The sequence below is a fragment of the Bombus fervidus genome, chromosome 6 (assembly GCF_041682495.2).
Source record: "Bombus fervidus isolate BK054 chromosome 6, iyBomFerv1, whole genome shotgun sequence".
Classification (NCBI taxonomy): Eukaryota; Metazoa; Arthropoda; class Insecta; order Hymenoptera; family Apidae; genus Bombus; species Bombus fervidus.
This window is the reverse complement of record NC_091522.1, coordinates 15,672,610-15,689,393: the sequence shown is the minus strand read 5'-3', so window position 1 is coordinate 15,689,393 and position 16,784 is coordinate 15,672,610. Positions and strand designations below refer to the sequence as shown.

The window sequence follows — 16,784 nt, the reverse complement described above, 5'->3', positions numbered from 1 at the left end:
GAGTGCCCCGAATATGCACGTAGTTCCATTACATCCAGTCTAACTCAAACATTCGTCATGGAATGGTTTCAGGATGAAATCTACGCTCGACCTCTATATCCTAACTTTCTTTCTACGTGGGGCACGGATCAACGGCCGTGGGCAGTTTGCCTTCGTGGTGGAAAGAAGAAACGGCCGGCCCTTTCTCCGACGTACGAAGAATCGCGGCGTAAAAGGGAAAACCGACAAACGAGATTGTGCCGCGATATATATTTGTAGGCCGTAATTGGACGTGAACGAGATCGTGCGGTGAAATTCAGCGGGTCGAGTTTGCGTGGCCAGGCGTACTATCCCCGAGGACCTATTAGTATCCGATTAGAAGAAGAGGCCAATGGGGTCGATGCGTACATGACGACCGGACGCGTTCGCGAGCCTCTTTACAAACGTTTTCCTCGTATCGAGATAAGGAGAAATCGAGTTTCCTCCCCTTGTACTAGCGAGCCACTTACGACGGAACGAGTGGACCCTCGAAAACGAGCGTTCGCGTTGCACACAGACGATTCGGAACAAGTAGATAACTCGAACGTTACGGGTATGTAAAGCGGCCCGTGAATGGAGACTCGCATGCAACGGAATTTATACCACCGGCCAGATAAGAAGCAAATCTGTGGATATTCGAGCAAGATCTGGCGAGTCTTTACACGAACGTGTACGTACATCCGCGTGTATGTGCGTGTATGCATGCACTTCGTGTAACGATAAACTAACCGCAGCCTTGTGGAATCGGAAAACGAATTTTATACGCGCAGAAAATTGTTCTATCTAAAAAGGTTAATTTCACCGGACCGCGATATTCTTCGGCGTCGCATACTTTGTCCATAAAAACGTTCCTCTCGATGAACTTCGCCGAGATAAAGCTCCGCCAGAGGCTCGTTTTGCTTGGAAATGTACTTCCTACCTTTTATTTCGAAACACATACATCGTTTCTCGCCTTTTTAGTCGACGCTACTTCGATTTCGTATTCTGAAGTATACGTATACCGGTTGAAGGTTTCTTCGATAAGAGACTCAAAGTGGTAACGAAGCGACGCAGTCTCGCGTTATTAGTTCGAAGAAATGACAATTTTTGTCGATCGTCGTTATCATCGAACGCCGCGAAATATATGTAAGGTTGCAGCAGACGTTGCGAAAAAAAAAAAAAAAAAAAAGAAATGGTCGGCGTAACAAAGCAGCTGGCTCGAGAGCAGCGTGTTTCAGGTTCGTCCAGAAGGAAGCAAAGGAGAAGCAAACGTGGAAGAACGGAGTGGAAGTGCGGGTGCCGGCGATTGGGCCCGGTGACGAGCCTCGCAAAAAGGAAGAAACAGCAGAAGCAGCAACCAGCGCACTTCTGTTTATTCCGAGAAACGGCTCCATTAACGAAATAGCCGGACAGACGAAACCGAACGCAGCGCGATCGCGCGCAATACACGCACTCCGTGGACCCCGGCACCGTGTGTATCGCTAGAACGATCGGCTACCTCTCTTACCGGCGCGGCGTGGCGGCCCCGAGAAACAGAGAAAGTGAGTTAAAAGTGGCTGGACGAGAAGATACAGCGATGCGGTGGATTCCAGCGTCAAGGCGGTGAGGTCTCTTTGAAGGTTGCATCTGTTCGTCTCGCAGCCAACGGAACGATGCAGCCAGCCACCGCGGAATTTTATTATCGACATCCGATGTTCGACGTTCGACCGAGAGTTTCTATCTCTAACTATTCCCTGTTCAGGTAAAGAAAATTTCAAACATACTGCTGGTCGCGAGTGTCGTCGAACGTTTAATCGCCGCGGAGCGTTTCACTTTGCGCGCCTGTTCGTGATTCTCGGTAATGAGACGCGTGTAAAGCGAGCGAGTAAACGTTGGAACAACCCATGCTCGACTTGTCTCGCGGTCCCGGTTGTTCGCACGTTTTTCTCTCGCGCAAAGGATATTCTCTTCTCGGTACAGAATACCGGCTGCATTTCCGAGTGTGCGTTACACGCGTTTAGCGTACGCATTTAGCAGACATCCTGGCCAAGGTACATCGGGGAGGAACGTTAAGCCGGCTATTAAAAGCGCGATAGACCGTAATACCTGTAGTTAACCGAACGTAGCCGGCTCACTACATTTAGCAGGAATTGCAAAAGTTACGGGCATTATTATCCATCCGCTCTCGACCAGCCTTTTTCTATCGAGCCACGGTGCGCCGTGCTACGTTGCGCCAATAAAAGCTATTTTACTTCTTAATCCGAGATACTGCAATTTTCTGTGGCCCAAGAGAGGCGGGAAGAGGAAGGGACGCGGCAGGGTGAGTCGAGAGACCTTTTTAGTGGGCGCCATTCGGCGCGGCGTTCAGGCCGCACCAGCCGTCGTAGCCAGGGAATGCGCCTCTCCCCCCTTGCGTTTTCCCGCATTTACTTTTAAAACTCATTTTTCCCCATTACGCTTCCCCGACGTTTTCGAAATCGAGTTTCATCGTTCGCCGATACGTACAACCGGTGGATCGTACCTCCGGCAGAGTTTACCGCGTTATTGCGAGATGCGTCGGCGTTTTATTAAAATTGCGTTTACAGCGGTGCCCGCGTTGCTACCTCCTGTTTGCCTTTCGACGGAGATGGGGCCGATAAACGAAAGAGAATCCGGGGAAAACGAAATGGAACAAAAACGAAACGGAAGTTGCACGTAGTCGAATCGGGGCTTGGTGGAATCTCGGAGAAAATGACAATGAGAACCGAGCGTTTTCCAGACGCGCGGCAAGGTGACGCGTTTCCAGAAGAGGAGCGCGAAATTCCAAGTGTGACTTTTACGTAGCTGCCGCCACTGCAAAGGGAGAAAAAACTCTGTCCTCATGCATTTTACATGGAGGAAACGGTTTTGTCAATACCGTTGTTGTGATCGAAAATGGCTCCTGGAAGATACGATTTGAATAAGAGGGCCGTGGGGACGGGGTCGTCGTGTCGAACTTGAATCAGGCCGACTGTAACGAATAAATTGCTCGCATTACGAGCGTCGCCAGCGATCCGCCGTCCTATACGTATGACTATAGAATAGATCAACTTTTGCTCCCGCCGCACTTTGTACGCCGATTTATTTTGAAACGCGACCATCGCACGACAAATCTATAATGCATATCGATGTCGTAGGCTTCGCGCGATCGTTCCGAAACAGAAACTAAGGGAAAGTATTTCGTGCAGATTACGCGGTAGACGTTACACGCATTCGACAAATGGATATGAAATTTCGACGATTCCTTAGCCTGCCATCGAATTTCACGTAAATAGTATTTCCCATAAATTTCTTTTTTATTGTTTGATCGATTCACGAAATGTTTACGAACAATTAATATTCTTTGAAACGAACGTTGTTCGCCTTATGAAACGAAATTGGTCGACTGTCGAGAGGTCAGCGAGATTAATGCCGATTATTTCGACCGCAATTACGGACCAACCGTCGCAATTCTGGAAATCACAGGCAGTAGGCCGAGCAAGTGAGATTTTCGTTCCAGCACGAAGGCGGAAAGAGAGACCTGTTTTTAGAATTGCACTGCCCTCGCGACAGTTGCAGGCAATTATCGTATATCCGGTGCTTAGAAGCCGCTGCAGTTAAGAGTGTACGTCCCGTTCAAATGGGAGCAAGCGCAACGGGGAAAATAAGAATGCGTTTCACTTTGCGCGGCCAATTACAGAATGGCTAAGAGCACCACAGGTAGCCCGTCGTTTATTCTCAGAAAGATACTTCCCCGTGTTTTGCATACCTCTCCTCCAAGCGACTCCTCTTTCTTTCATCCCCCATCCTACTTTACAATCTTTTTTCAATCTTTTTACGTTTCACCTTTTCGAATGCAAATTACTAGGAACACCGCTTTTCGAGTTCTCGCTCGCCCGCGATACGCTGCACACTCGAAACTATCAACGACACGAACACACCAACGTGCACCGATGTGAGTCATACTCCTATCAGATGACACTACTGCGCCTTAGTTTGATAAACGCACGTGTCTCACCGCGAGAAAAAAACCTTGCCAGACCAACGATTGAACTCTGAATATGACAGATAATGGCTATATTCCTACCGGAGGAACGTCCTTCGACTTGTCCGATAATTGATCAAATTGCATCTTTCTATTAGTTGCGTGACTGAAGATTCATTACCGATGCAACTGAAATCGAAGCAGCACTCTGCAACACGTACTTCAGATTGCCTGCCTCGTTCAAACTACCGACTTGCAATCGGAAGTAGTTTTCGAGTACCTACACTTAGAATGAATCTACGCGTAGAAATACATATATCTACAATTCTATTTTCAAACTCGATGTAAAATGTTTCGCGTGTTATGGAACAGTTCCGGAATTCTCGATATTCGTAACAATCGAGTCACTCTATGTCCTCTAAAAAATGCTCACCTCGTTTTCCGCAAGGAACAACGATGCCACTTTTCCGGTCAATAAATTCCTCGCTGGTACAGTAATATTTCCACGAGTTAATCCGGCCACAAAAGTCAGAGGGTTATATATTTTCACCGGTGCGCGGACGTCGTACGGCGGAATAGCCAGGTATTTACGGGAGCCTAGTCGTGTTTATGAAAAGCGGACAGTCGGTCGCGATACGCGCAATTTAACATCGACTCGTTGATTAGCATGCGAAGAGTAACACACAGGGGAACAACGCGTCGGGTCCGTGGCCGAGGCGTTGAATGATCGCCGCTCGAAAAACCGTGTCAGCTCGGACGTCAACGATTTTAGCATAAGAATACCGAGATCTCGCCGCGGCGCGCTGGTCCGGCTTGTATTTGTACGTTCATTGTCCGGCCCGGATGCTAACACGAGGAACGGCCAGAAGAAAAATAGACGGCGTCACCGGTGCCGTGAACTACGTCGTGATCGAGTGCAGTTATGACACTCCCGACGGCACATTTGTATGCGAATAAACACGGACGTGGGAGGTGAGAGACTGAATAATAACTGTGGCTAACGTCTCGCTGTCAGAGGGACTTGCCGGCCGGTTAACGGGCTACTTTTGCGTCTTCATTCGCGGAAAGTATCTGCCAGACAAAAGGTATTCCATTAAAACCACCGGCTAACGCGTCGAATTCCTGTACCTGTGTACGTAATTCGAAGTTACGTTACGAAGCTCGAACCTGTCTATTTATATCTACCTACCTACGCGTAATATTGCTCTTAATGGACGTATATTGGTAACAGGATCATATACGGAAGATCGAAGACACGCGAACGTAACAACTTGTTTCTTACATTGATAGCTTTTTGCGTGTCGCTCGACCGAACGTCTCTGTAAATATTTAAAAGATCGATAACGTTACGCGTTTTCCTAGTAGCGAAGCGATCACAGACTACCGCGATGAAAAATACCCGCGGAGGCAAAGTTGTCGCGGTAGCTGATGGAAATTACCATGGTCGTAAACGACGTGCGCGATTCCCGATGATTGCAAACGACACCCGGACAGCCCCTTCGCGAACCAATTTAATATGCGAACGACCGAGTCCCGGTCCCGGCGGTGCGCTGATATAAAATGATCCGCGGCTGTATCTAACGCGGTAACGTGCAGTCTGTTGCGCCGACTGACAGGTGAGGCTACATTCAATTTTTGTAATCGAGCCCGGGAGGGCTTTAGCCTCCTACCCTCAGGCATCGTACCGATTCTCTTTCTCTCTCTCTCTCTCTCTCTCTCTCTCTCTTTCTCTTTCTCTCTGTATACTCGCGTGGATTCGGCAGTTTCGACCCCCTTTTGTGTCTGACAGATAAACCGCAACCATTATTCGCCCTCTTTCTCTTGGCAAGTCCGCGCGCTACCCTTTCCACGGTCGCGGTGTTCGTTGTATCCTTTTCTGCAGAGGCTGGCGGTAATAGCCGAGTCCGGTCGTGCGCTTCGATAGCGGTAGATAACCGACACGAGCAGAGTACAGAGAGCGAAGCACCAATTAGGAATTAGATTTCTCCTGGATGCCGGATCTCTTTATTTGTTCTCTTGGCATGCCTCTATGTTCCCCGCTGCGATCTCCGCGGTTGCTACGAGGCTGAGTACGTGTGCCCGTTTAGTCGGTGCGGGCTCTCTTTCTCTTTCTCTGTACTGATTCACAGCCATTGGTATATTCGCAGTGGTACGTGTCTCGCGAGCGCAACGAGAAGTACACGCGTACAGAAAAAGAAAGAGAAAGAGAGTGAGAGAGAGAGAGAGAGACCAAGCCAGCTCTAATGAACGCTGAAAATTAGCCGCTATCTATTCATCTGACTGGTAGCTGCGTCCTGCCGCGAAGGAACGAAGAAGCCCGGAGAGAGGAAGGGAGAAAAAGAAGAGTGCGCAAGTCGGCAGCCTATGCGAAAACTACTACCTTCTGTCGTGTGCCGGGTACTTCCATCGCGATTTAATTCGATCGTCCATTCGAGCAGACGACGCAACTCCTGTAAAATCACTCGTACAATGCGAGCTATTAATAAAATTAATTCACTCTGTATTAGAACGAATAACTTCGTTCCGATATTAATTCTACGTTACGGACCGAACAATAATACCGAGATCGTCGTTAAGAATCGAATAAGTTATGATTCGCGTACGAACGAGCCTGCTCGAAACGCGTAATATTGGATTTTATTTATCCATGGCGAAAGAAATGACGACAACGAGAGAAAAACGAAGAAAATTCGTCTTACGGAAAATATGAGCGACAAACGGAAATATGACAAAGAACCGGTGGATTACAGTCGCTGGGAGGAAAGGAAAGAAGAGGAGAGAGCGGCTTTTGCGGAGACAACAATTTTACGAGATAGAACCGCGTACATGAGACGATATAAAACACCGCTTCCAGAGAGCCTATGCCACTTTGGCTCACCCGATAGGCAAGGGTACAGCTAAAAGCGGAATGTCGTTCGATGACATAACTTTAGGAAAATTTGTTTCACGAGGAAAATATTTTTACGTTTTAGCTTCTTGTTTGTCGCGAATGAGCGCCTGCGCGACAGAAAATAACCCGGCTGCTTGTTCTACGTGGCAAAATTATTACTTATTTATCGCGAGGAAAGTCAATCACTACACTCGTACATTCGCTTTTGTACCAGCAACACGAGTTGCTGGTTTGTTAAATAATTAACCGAGTGCGCATAAAACAAGCAATCTCGATAGTATAATTACTGATTCCTGGGCATCGAATTTCGTCGTGCGTATAAAGTATTTTTTTCCGAGCTTCTACTCCTATCTGGCTCATTTTACAAAATTCAGGATCGTTCGCCTGGAACGGAATTTCTTTCATTGTTCTTCAACAATGTTTACCCGATAACATGAAATTTGTCATGCGTGTTTAATTAAACACGCAACCGAAAACAAAGCCGACGTTTCTTTCCAGCTAGGTCGCCGATATTCGCGAGGTACGATGAAACGTGCAGATTCTATTATCATGAAAACAGGAACTCGTAGCATGGCCAGAGTATCCGCCGCTCCGATGCTGCTGCCTCTGGTCCAGCGGAGTTGGTCAATCGGGATCTCTCTTGGATTACGCTTTACACGGATCCAATCCCCGTTCCTACCCGTCCTACCTAATTAAACGGAACTAATACTGACGCTGCATGTAGTCATTGAAAACGCCTATAACGAACGTTCCCTAGCATGCCGCAGCTACACGTACAACGATCGACTTGCGTTCATTTTGTTCGCGCGTATTCATCAGCCCGATCAATAAGACAAAGTGAATCGAATCATGGCCAAGAAACTCGTAACCTATAATGATTCTAAGTAGACGTTTCACTCCGATCTCTTTCCGAGTCAGGTTATATTTTAGTTTTCTTTTAACGCTTTCGTAGTGCCAATTGCTTTTTATTCCTTCGCGTTGATCGTATATTTTCATCGAAAACTTCTACGTTAAACCATAGTAAACAGTATAGCATTTTAATATGTTTGATTGCGTCAAAGAGAACACGTTACTTGCCACGAATCTATATCGAACCTTCGAACGCGTTTGTACGACTATTAATGAACTAGAAGCAGAAGCGTTCGTCTGTCTGCTATTATAAGACCGAACGTTTGACATTAGCTTTATTAAATAAAATCGCATCAAGAGGATCGTATACAACGGGGTTAATTGAATGATTGGTCGTGGTATACCCGGGTCAGGTCGTATCGCATTTTCCTACCGCGTGTATTGCCCCCGTGTCTATTCGAACATCATCGTGCACGCGTGTATGTGCGCAGGGCCACAATACTTCTCCGACTGTTTATTCACGCTTACGTAACTGCATATACGCCGAGGCTACACATTCATTCATACAACGTAAAATACTTTGGTGTATTTCGTTTGACGTAGTTTGCACATTAGTAATGCAAATTCCACGCTATTTCACCTTCCGCGAGGGCTCAACCACTATGGATTTTCAGAGATAGCACTCAACCACGGACCTTTTTGGTACGCGAAAAGGGATGGAAATTTGGTAGCATCAAGGGCCACGTTAATTTCGATCCACTGACGTAAGTGGAAGCGAATTACGCCATCACGGCGCACGGCGAATCATCGAATCGCTGAGAAAATTGGATCGCGTTATACGGACGAACCAACTTTATCGTCCTTTATCCGCCTAACATCTTTCGAATATTTGTCTCTGCTACAAACGGAATATTCGTCGATCCTTTCTTTTCTCTCTATACTTTTTCTTTCTCTTTTGTTTATGCTTTACATGAACATTAACTTTAAATGTACACGGGTTATCGACAAAAAGTCGACTGTTACTAGACGCTTCATATCAGCCCGTTAGGAATGTTCATTTGTGCGTCGTCCAACAACGACGTTGGTTAATGTAAAATACCTTCTACTTTTTAACTGACGGATCGGAGGAACAGCGCGTAATCATCAAGGCCATTAACGAGTACATTTTTTAGCGAAACGTGCAAGTTTACGATCGTTTTTAATGGCAAGATGAATCTTCCAATATCTCGTTTTTGCCACCCAACCCGGAGAACATGTAACGAAATAAAGCATGGCGTTAATCCAATTTTCATTGCTGTTTTCATTACGATAATGCGTTGGCATTTCAAAGTATCGGATAACTCGGTTTTTGTTCGCGTTCAATCCTTTCGCCAGCCGTCCCATTTACTTTTTTTCCCATCGCCGTTTCTTCCGATCGTTCTTGTTGCTAAACTCACCAGCTTCGAATATTGCGTAACGAAAAGAATACGCACGGAACACATGCGATGTGCCTTCGATCCTTTTCGTTATTCGACACCACGCTAGTAGAAGAAGATTCGTTTACGATCCAAGAATGCATTTGCTCATAACATAGATGCACAGACATTGATCGTGTATAAATGCGCATTCCGGACAACGAGCGTCATTCGTCGATTAGACGCTTTCGAATTCTTTAATTAGACACCCAACGTTAAGGAGCAGCCAGTTTTCATTACGTTAATGAGTAAAAAATGGCGAGTGGTCGCGTATAAAATCTGCCGGCGGTTCTTAGCGTGTCGCGAGGGAAGCCCAATGAAATTCCTGAGAAAGAATTAATTACATCGGTATTGCGGCGTCGGCGGGGTCAACGTTGTCGAGCGAAAGTATTTTCCACGGATCAATAGAATCCAGCTGAATTGCATTGAGATCGAGCAAAATGCTAATAACGTCGACGTCGCATTGTTCGACGGAATCGTAAGAGTGATTCACCGATACGCCCAACGACAATGCCTTTTTAATATCGGTTCACGAGGCGCGACTGTTACACTCGCGGAATTATTATAACGAGGACTTCTGAAGTATCTAGTTACCGAGCTGTATAGTGACCTCCTCCTATCCCTACGTTCCTCTAAATAGAAACGCACCGAGACGATCTCCGTTTCAATGATCTCGCGCGTGGTTAAGCTTTTCCGGTAGTACGCTTTCCTACAGGCGTTACGGTAATAAAATTCGTGGAACACACTGTGCGTACCACGCTGCAACGAATCGATAATAAGTAACAATCGCGTAGCAATAGAGTAACAATTAAAATGCAACCATACAACCGTCAGATTTCTTACGAGTCGCTTCACGGACGTTAAGATGCGTAGATAAGCAATAGGTTCATGAAAGCAATAAAATCGCTTTCCTATTTCTAGACCATAATGCGAGATTTAATTAAAATAATAATAGCAACCTACCATTGAGAGTTACTTGTATGCAACTTGTTCGCCTTCGATTCCACGCGAGAGTTTCACTTGCAAATTATACACGCCGCGTCACCGATCGTTCGATCAACGATTCCAGTGAAAGGTTAGGTGGAAGATTATTTCTAAATCACAATGCGATTACCACCTACTCGATACTGCATATTAATATATAAGCTCGTCAAGATATATGTATACGGGCAATATGAATTTGCGAGAAAGTTGAAAACATTTTCTCTTTAGTCTCGAGAAATGATATTCACTGTACGTCAGTCAATGGTAAAAAATGATTCGGATGGCAAAAGAGAATCTTTAAACCTTCTTAATCGTTTGAGAATCTGTTTGACATATCGGAGAAGCGAAACTAAACTCCCGCTAAGTTCTGCTCATCCTTTCGTTTGTACCACTAGAAACGTTCATTTCTCTAAGAAAACCTTGGCATGCATATCTATCTGTCACGATTCTCGATCACGATCGGTTTCGTCGATTTCATAGAATATGCCCGCCTGATCGAGAAGAACAATAATCCCTGGTCCTATCTCTGATTATACTCCCTTGAAAATCGCAAAACGGCTTGCGCGGCTCGCATGGCATCGTGTAAGAACCTATTATCTATTTATATTATTTTCAGCATCGATCGATCGCCTCCATCTCAATTACACCTTTTCCCTCGATCCGCTTTTGCCGTATTTCGAAAGGTCACCGAGCACCCAAGCGAAATAGACCGTTCTGAGCTAACCGCGGAGGAAAGTCGTCTCACTCGCACACGATCGCCTCTGCGGGGAGCATAAGAACGATTCGAAGATAGCAGCAGTGCCGGACGGTTCGCGTCATAATAAAATTAAATTCATATCTGGGATCAAGGGAACGCGAGAGAGCTACCGCGGCATGACCTCCCGTTTATTGTAAGCAAACACGTATGTCCTAGTTCGTCTTTCTTTGTCTCCTTCATCTACCCTTTCTGTACTTCTTCCTTTCTCTGCCTATCCCTTTTAACGTCAGCCTGTCTCCCTTTTGGCCTCGTTCTCGCGCGTAGTTCCATATCTCTTTCTCCGTCTCAAATAGTTTTGATTCATGAGAAGGGTGTAACCTGAGCATGCGTGCTACGCGTGTGTGCGTGCACACCTTGAGTGTTGTGTTTTTCCACTCCTCTCTGTACACCACGTTCCGTTCTCTTCTTCGTCTAGCGCGTTCTTCCGACGGACGAGGCGAAATCCGACACTGCATACCAGTAACTCGACTTCCAACCCGGCGCCCACCCTCTCTTTCTTCTTCCGCCACGTCCGTCTACCTTTCCTCCCGCCTCCATCTTTTCCGTTCCTCCAACTCTTCCTCCTACTCTGTCACCTACTCCACCTCTCTCACTTTCTACTCTAACGTGTCTGATTTTACGTGTGCTCGCGCTCACACGACCGGTCTACGTATAAACACGTGTCAACATGTCGGTTGACATAGATTTTTCGCCGAGATAGAACGTCGGAAATAAGACGAGAAGCAGCCGAAACGCACTCGAGAGAAGCTTGATCGACTCTCCTTCGAGGGAGACGGAGTACGAGAAAGAGAATAAGCCGAGCACGAGGGAGGAGTATCCCGAAACCAGTTTGTACGTTTCGGAGAGACGCATCGTTCTTAAATGTACGGCCACTTGGGGCGCTTGTGGATCCACGTTTAACACCAGGAGGCATAGTGTTGCATTGTTGCCTCGCTTGACTTTTAGGAACGGTGTATCGCGTTTGTTATGTCCTTAATCGATGCCTCTCTTTTTTCACGAGTGTTATTAGCTATAACTGGTTATTAGTTCCAGCGATCGCTTACGCGTCGAATCTATCCGCAAATTTTTCCATCAGCCTCGTTTCGTTCCGCACGGAGCTTCGTTAAACGATGATCCGTCGAATGGAATAAAAAACGAAGCAGGTTGAGTATAATGTACTTGTTGTTCGTCGTTCTCGATCGATCTAAGATCTCGCGATATTTCCTATCTATATTCAAATTTTTATTCAGAAGGCAATACTTTCAAACAATAGCTTCGTTTATATCGGGAATAAACGGATTCATCGCGTGAAATAGATCTAGATTAAAATAGTAGCCAGACAAGTCCACTTCTGGATATCATAAAGCCGATTTGTAGTAGCATGATTAACTGACTCAGATTGGTAATTGACATGCACGCTATTTTCCGAGTTGGAAACGGTCCCTCTTGCTGTTTGATAATTTTCTTCCTACGTTCGTGCCGTAACCATGAATCATGTGTTCACGCCGAAAGACCAAGATGTACATGCACACATTACATGTATGCGTTCTAGCGCGGGTGAAAGTTGTGATATATCCGTTATAATTTCGTACAGTTGGCGTATTGCTTCCGGACGTAGGAACCATTTGTTCCGGAAAATGGCGCAATTTTGTCTCCCCCGCGCGGGAGAACAAGCGCAATACCTTCGTGGATATAATTTAAACAAGGGCTCTTTATGTAACACGGTCTATTTATTTGGGCATACCTACGCTTGTCCGCCGTATACAATGCCCATGCGAAACGTCACACAATTTCTGTTAAACGTCCTCGCCTCTAATGGACGTGTCGACTCGCGTGCGGCTTTGTAGAAATGTATTATATTTTGCAGTTTCGGCCAGAGACAATACTCGATTTAACCGACAATAGTCGATACATTCTCGTACGATCAGAATTTTCCACTCCTGTACGAAACTTCGATGCTTCGAATACGTGATCGTATGAATTAAACGCGAAATACTTCGATTATTCCACTTTACCCGAAGACTGCACGTTTCCCGAACATCGTATAATGATATCGTACGAATATAATTTCAAAAACTCTCGTCAAACGTTAAATATAATCCACATAAAAGAGTACCAATTTTTCGACAATCTGTGTAGCACAAAGATCAACGATACTAATTTTCTCCAAATTTACGCGCAAATGTATAAGTCGTTTTGTTCTACCGTTTAAACGCTATTCGACTAGTAGAGCACCGATGTAGCCTTTCTGCATTCTCGAACGCGTCGAAATTTGACCAATAAAGCTTGTGCTCTTTTATAGCTACTATAACCCCGCGGTGGCTACACTCACAATTTTATAAATCGTTGCGACTAAATTGCACGGAAACGCCGACACGCAAAATCGGCACGTTCGCTCGACACAAGTACTTTCTTCTTCGTCCAGGCCATACTGACGTACGAATTTTCTCCTACTCGCCAGTCCGGCACTCTTTCTCCCTCCTTTTCCATCCCCAAGAGGACCCTCGTCTCGGAAAATTCGATTTCAAGGATTTGCTAGCGACAGACACGAACACACGACTTTCGCGGCATAGTGCAGCATGAGTGGAGAGACGAAGCTCTTCTACAGATACAAAAGCTATTGCTGCTCTTCGTCAATGACGATACGTCTATACGTAATACATATCCGAAAACTCGAGCGTTTCGTCGTCTAGACACGTATGCGTACTCCGTTACTTTTATGCATCGATATTAAAACAAAGTTTATTTCCATTCCTTTTACCGATACGATTCGAACGAGAGTTATTTAGAACGCGAATTATTTGCAAGTATCATTTGGGAAGTATTGTTTAATAATATTTGTCGTTTACGATAACTATGGAAATAAAAAACAGCAATACATATAATAACCATCGCGAATTTATACAATTGGCGTCGCAGTGCTGTGATATTGCTCGAGGACATGCAAAAATATGTACTATGCGACCTCAATTTTGAGCTACGATTATTTTCATGTTGCACATGTTTGGGTCGCATGGGGATTCTACTGCCAATCGAAACAATACTCCCTTGGTTTAATATACCAGGCCGGCTGACAGCTACAGAAATTAGTTACGCCAACGCAATTTGTCAAAAGAATTACCGGAACAGAGAAATGATTGTAATTCGTGAACAAGGTCAAGTATGGTACGCGGTGGTCGAGTTTCGAGAAACGACGCTCGCATGCAATAATGCTGCTTATATTATGCGAAAGTATAAAATAAATACGCGGCCGAATATCATCGTTGTTATGCCGTAAATATTGATCCGCAATGTAATTGTTCAATTTACAGCAACGTGTAATATACGATGGAGAAGAACAAAAAGGTAAAAGAATAGATTGGTTCGAGTTTGACTCACCTTCGGTCGGTGTGCAGCAATTCCACGATACGAACAGCAAAACTGGCCACTGGGCAGGATTAAAAAAACCACGAAAAAATCGAGATGACCGAGGGCACGGGGTTTTTCTGCTCCTTGAGTTCTTCCCTCGAAAGGGGTGCGTGAATGCGTGCGTGCGTGTCTAAGGTCCCTCTCGCGTGCGGTGTGAGAACTCTTTTTCGGTGTTCGCGAAACGAGGTAAAAAGTAGACGATGAGGTCGGCCAAGTCCACTTGCAGATTCCACGCTCCGTTTCTGGCCCTTTCTTCGTTCGCTTTGCTTCTTTAATTACTCCTTTCTTCTTTAATTACCCCTCTTAATATGCGAAACGGCACACGAATTTCAATAGGTTCGCGTGATTATTAATTAAGACGTTTCATTCCAATCGAGCTGAATGATGCATACACTGTAAGGTGATCAGGACATCGGGCCGATGATTGGTCGTGCAGAACGAATGCCTCCTTTCGCTTGGTCCTGATTAATTATCTATTCGGGTAATCGGCGTCGTTCATTTACTTTGTCCGCCAAGATACGTGTTCAACAACTTTCAAATATGGACGTCGATGAACGTTGCTGGCCGGTTAATTAACTTAACGAAAAGTCAAGAAGAATGTCTTTTTTTCCTGGCGAGAAACCACGTGATGCGCAGAACGTCAAGATAAAAACACTGCACGACTTTGACGGATATAATATTGTCGGAAATATTTTCGTAAATCGATCGAATTATTTCTGCATCGTGCACTTATTTCGAACGTGTCGCTTAAACGATGCGCATAACGTACTGGCTTTAATCTTCGATACGATACATTGTTTCGATTGCGATAAGCGACTGACGTCGGATGGTACGATAGGCACGCGGTCGATGATCAGCCGGTTACTTACTGAAAAAGACATAAACACCGGTGCGCGTCGTAGTAACAGACAATGTTTATCAACACGAAACATCAATTCTGTGTAACAGTACCGTGTCAATATCGACGAGTTTGTCAATACTGAAACTTGTGTTTTGCTATTTTAATTAATCTCCTCGTTCGAAATGCGACGTAGAGTGAAGTCGTCTGCTGATCCGGTAACATAGACGTATTACAGCTGCATAAGCGGTAGATAGAATCTGATTAGCTACGCGTGAAGGAATTGGAACATTGTTCTTGAATATCACTCTCTCTCTCTCTCTCTCTCTCTCTCTCTCTCTCTTTATATATATATTTTTCTCTGTTTAATGGTTAATCGTTCTCACGCGATTAACTTGTCGGTGATTTTGATTCTGTCGTTTACGCTTGTGCCCTTCGATTATCTTTCTATCGATTGTCATTATCCTCTATGTATCAAGCAAATTCCAATCAAGACTCTAATCTTTCGAGGCTGTAATCAAACGACAAGCCCTAGATTCTGAATCGACGTCAGTGATTGACTCTGCGTAGAGAAACGAGGATGTCTGTCCGCACATACGTCGGATTAATTACTCCAGCGGTTAGTCGGCACACTACGCTCACTCGTGGCCAAGTTACCGGTATATATACGGCTACACCGGCCTCCAATTGCAGTTACTCGTGGCTGATGCACCACAGGACGCATCTCGAAACCCACACGCAGACGGCAACCCCGAAGCTTGCACTAGAAACACCCTCGGTAGCACTCCAGAGTACTCGATCGCACTCACGTCGACGGATCATGATGTTGCCAACGAGCACTGATTCAATGTAAACACACACACGTACACGGTTACACACACGTATACATAGACTATATGCGCACACTATAGTCGTGTCACAAATCCGAACGACGTTGTCGTCAAAATTAGTTACTAATCATCCTTCGATCAATTCCAAAAGACAATCCCGCTCGACGACGACGCTCCTTGCAAAGTATACTACACGATAACACACCGTTCCAACGAAGGATTCACGTGTACGTAACTGGTCCTAGTCGTACACGGATCTACTCGATCGATATTCTAGGTTAAATTTCCGCGTTATCATCGCGCGCGATTCTAGTCCACCATATTGTATCACACTTACCAATAGGCAATTCGAAACCATCGGGATGGGATTACTGTAAATATCGATTCTCGATTAAGGTGGATAACCTCGAAATTGCGATTCGATACTTCTCAGTCGAGATTGATTTCGCGCGTGAAACGCATCGCAGTGGACCGACCGACGAACGTCACTGATTGACAGTTTCGCGAACACGCGGCCGCTAGTGAAATTTAAACGCGAATCGGTCGTATGGACCACCGTGATCCGGCCTCGGAACACACGCTCGTTGAACTGTCGTTCGGAGCAGCTCGGCCCGCGGTTTAGTATCAACGTTCGTTCTTGGCTGGCGTCGCGCCCCTCCCGGGACGCCGGTCGACGCCAATCGAGTGCGCGTATACCTACGTGCACGTACCTGCGAACCTGAGAGGAGAACCCACCTCTGCCTTCCTGCCTGAATCTCGACTGCACGCACCTCTACGTGATCCTGTGTGAGTACCTTTTCTGTATTTGCATTCGCGTCCTATTCGACGATTTTGTTT

At 45.7% G+C, this 16,784-nt stretch overlaps 1 protein-coding gene across 1 annotated transcript in view; it reads right to left on the bottom strand.

Moving 5' to 3' along the window:
- The window catches only part of LOC139988242 (latrophilin Cirl), a 365,567-nt gene extending 349,001 nt beyond the window's left edge, over positions 1-16,566 (bottom strand). Inside the window, exon 1 of the mRNA XM_072005419.1 lies at positions 14,250-16,566. The gene's annotated coding sequence lies outside the window, so the exon portion shown is untranslated. The remainder of the gene's footprint in view (positions 1-14,249) is intronic.
- Positions 16,567-16,784: the final 218 nt, after the last annotated feature.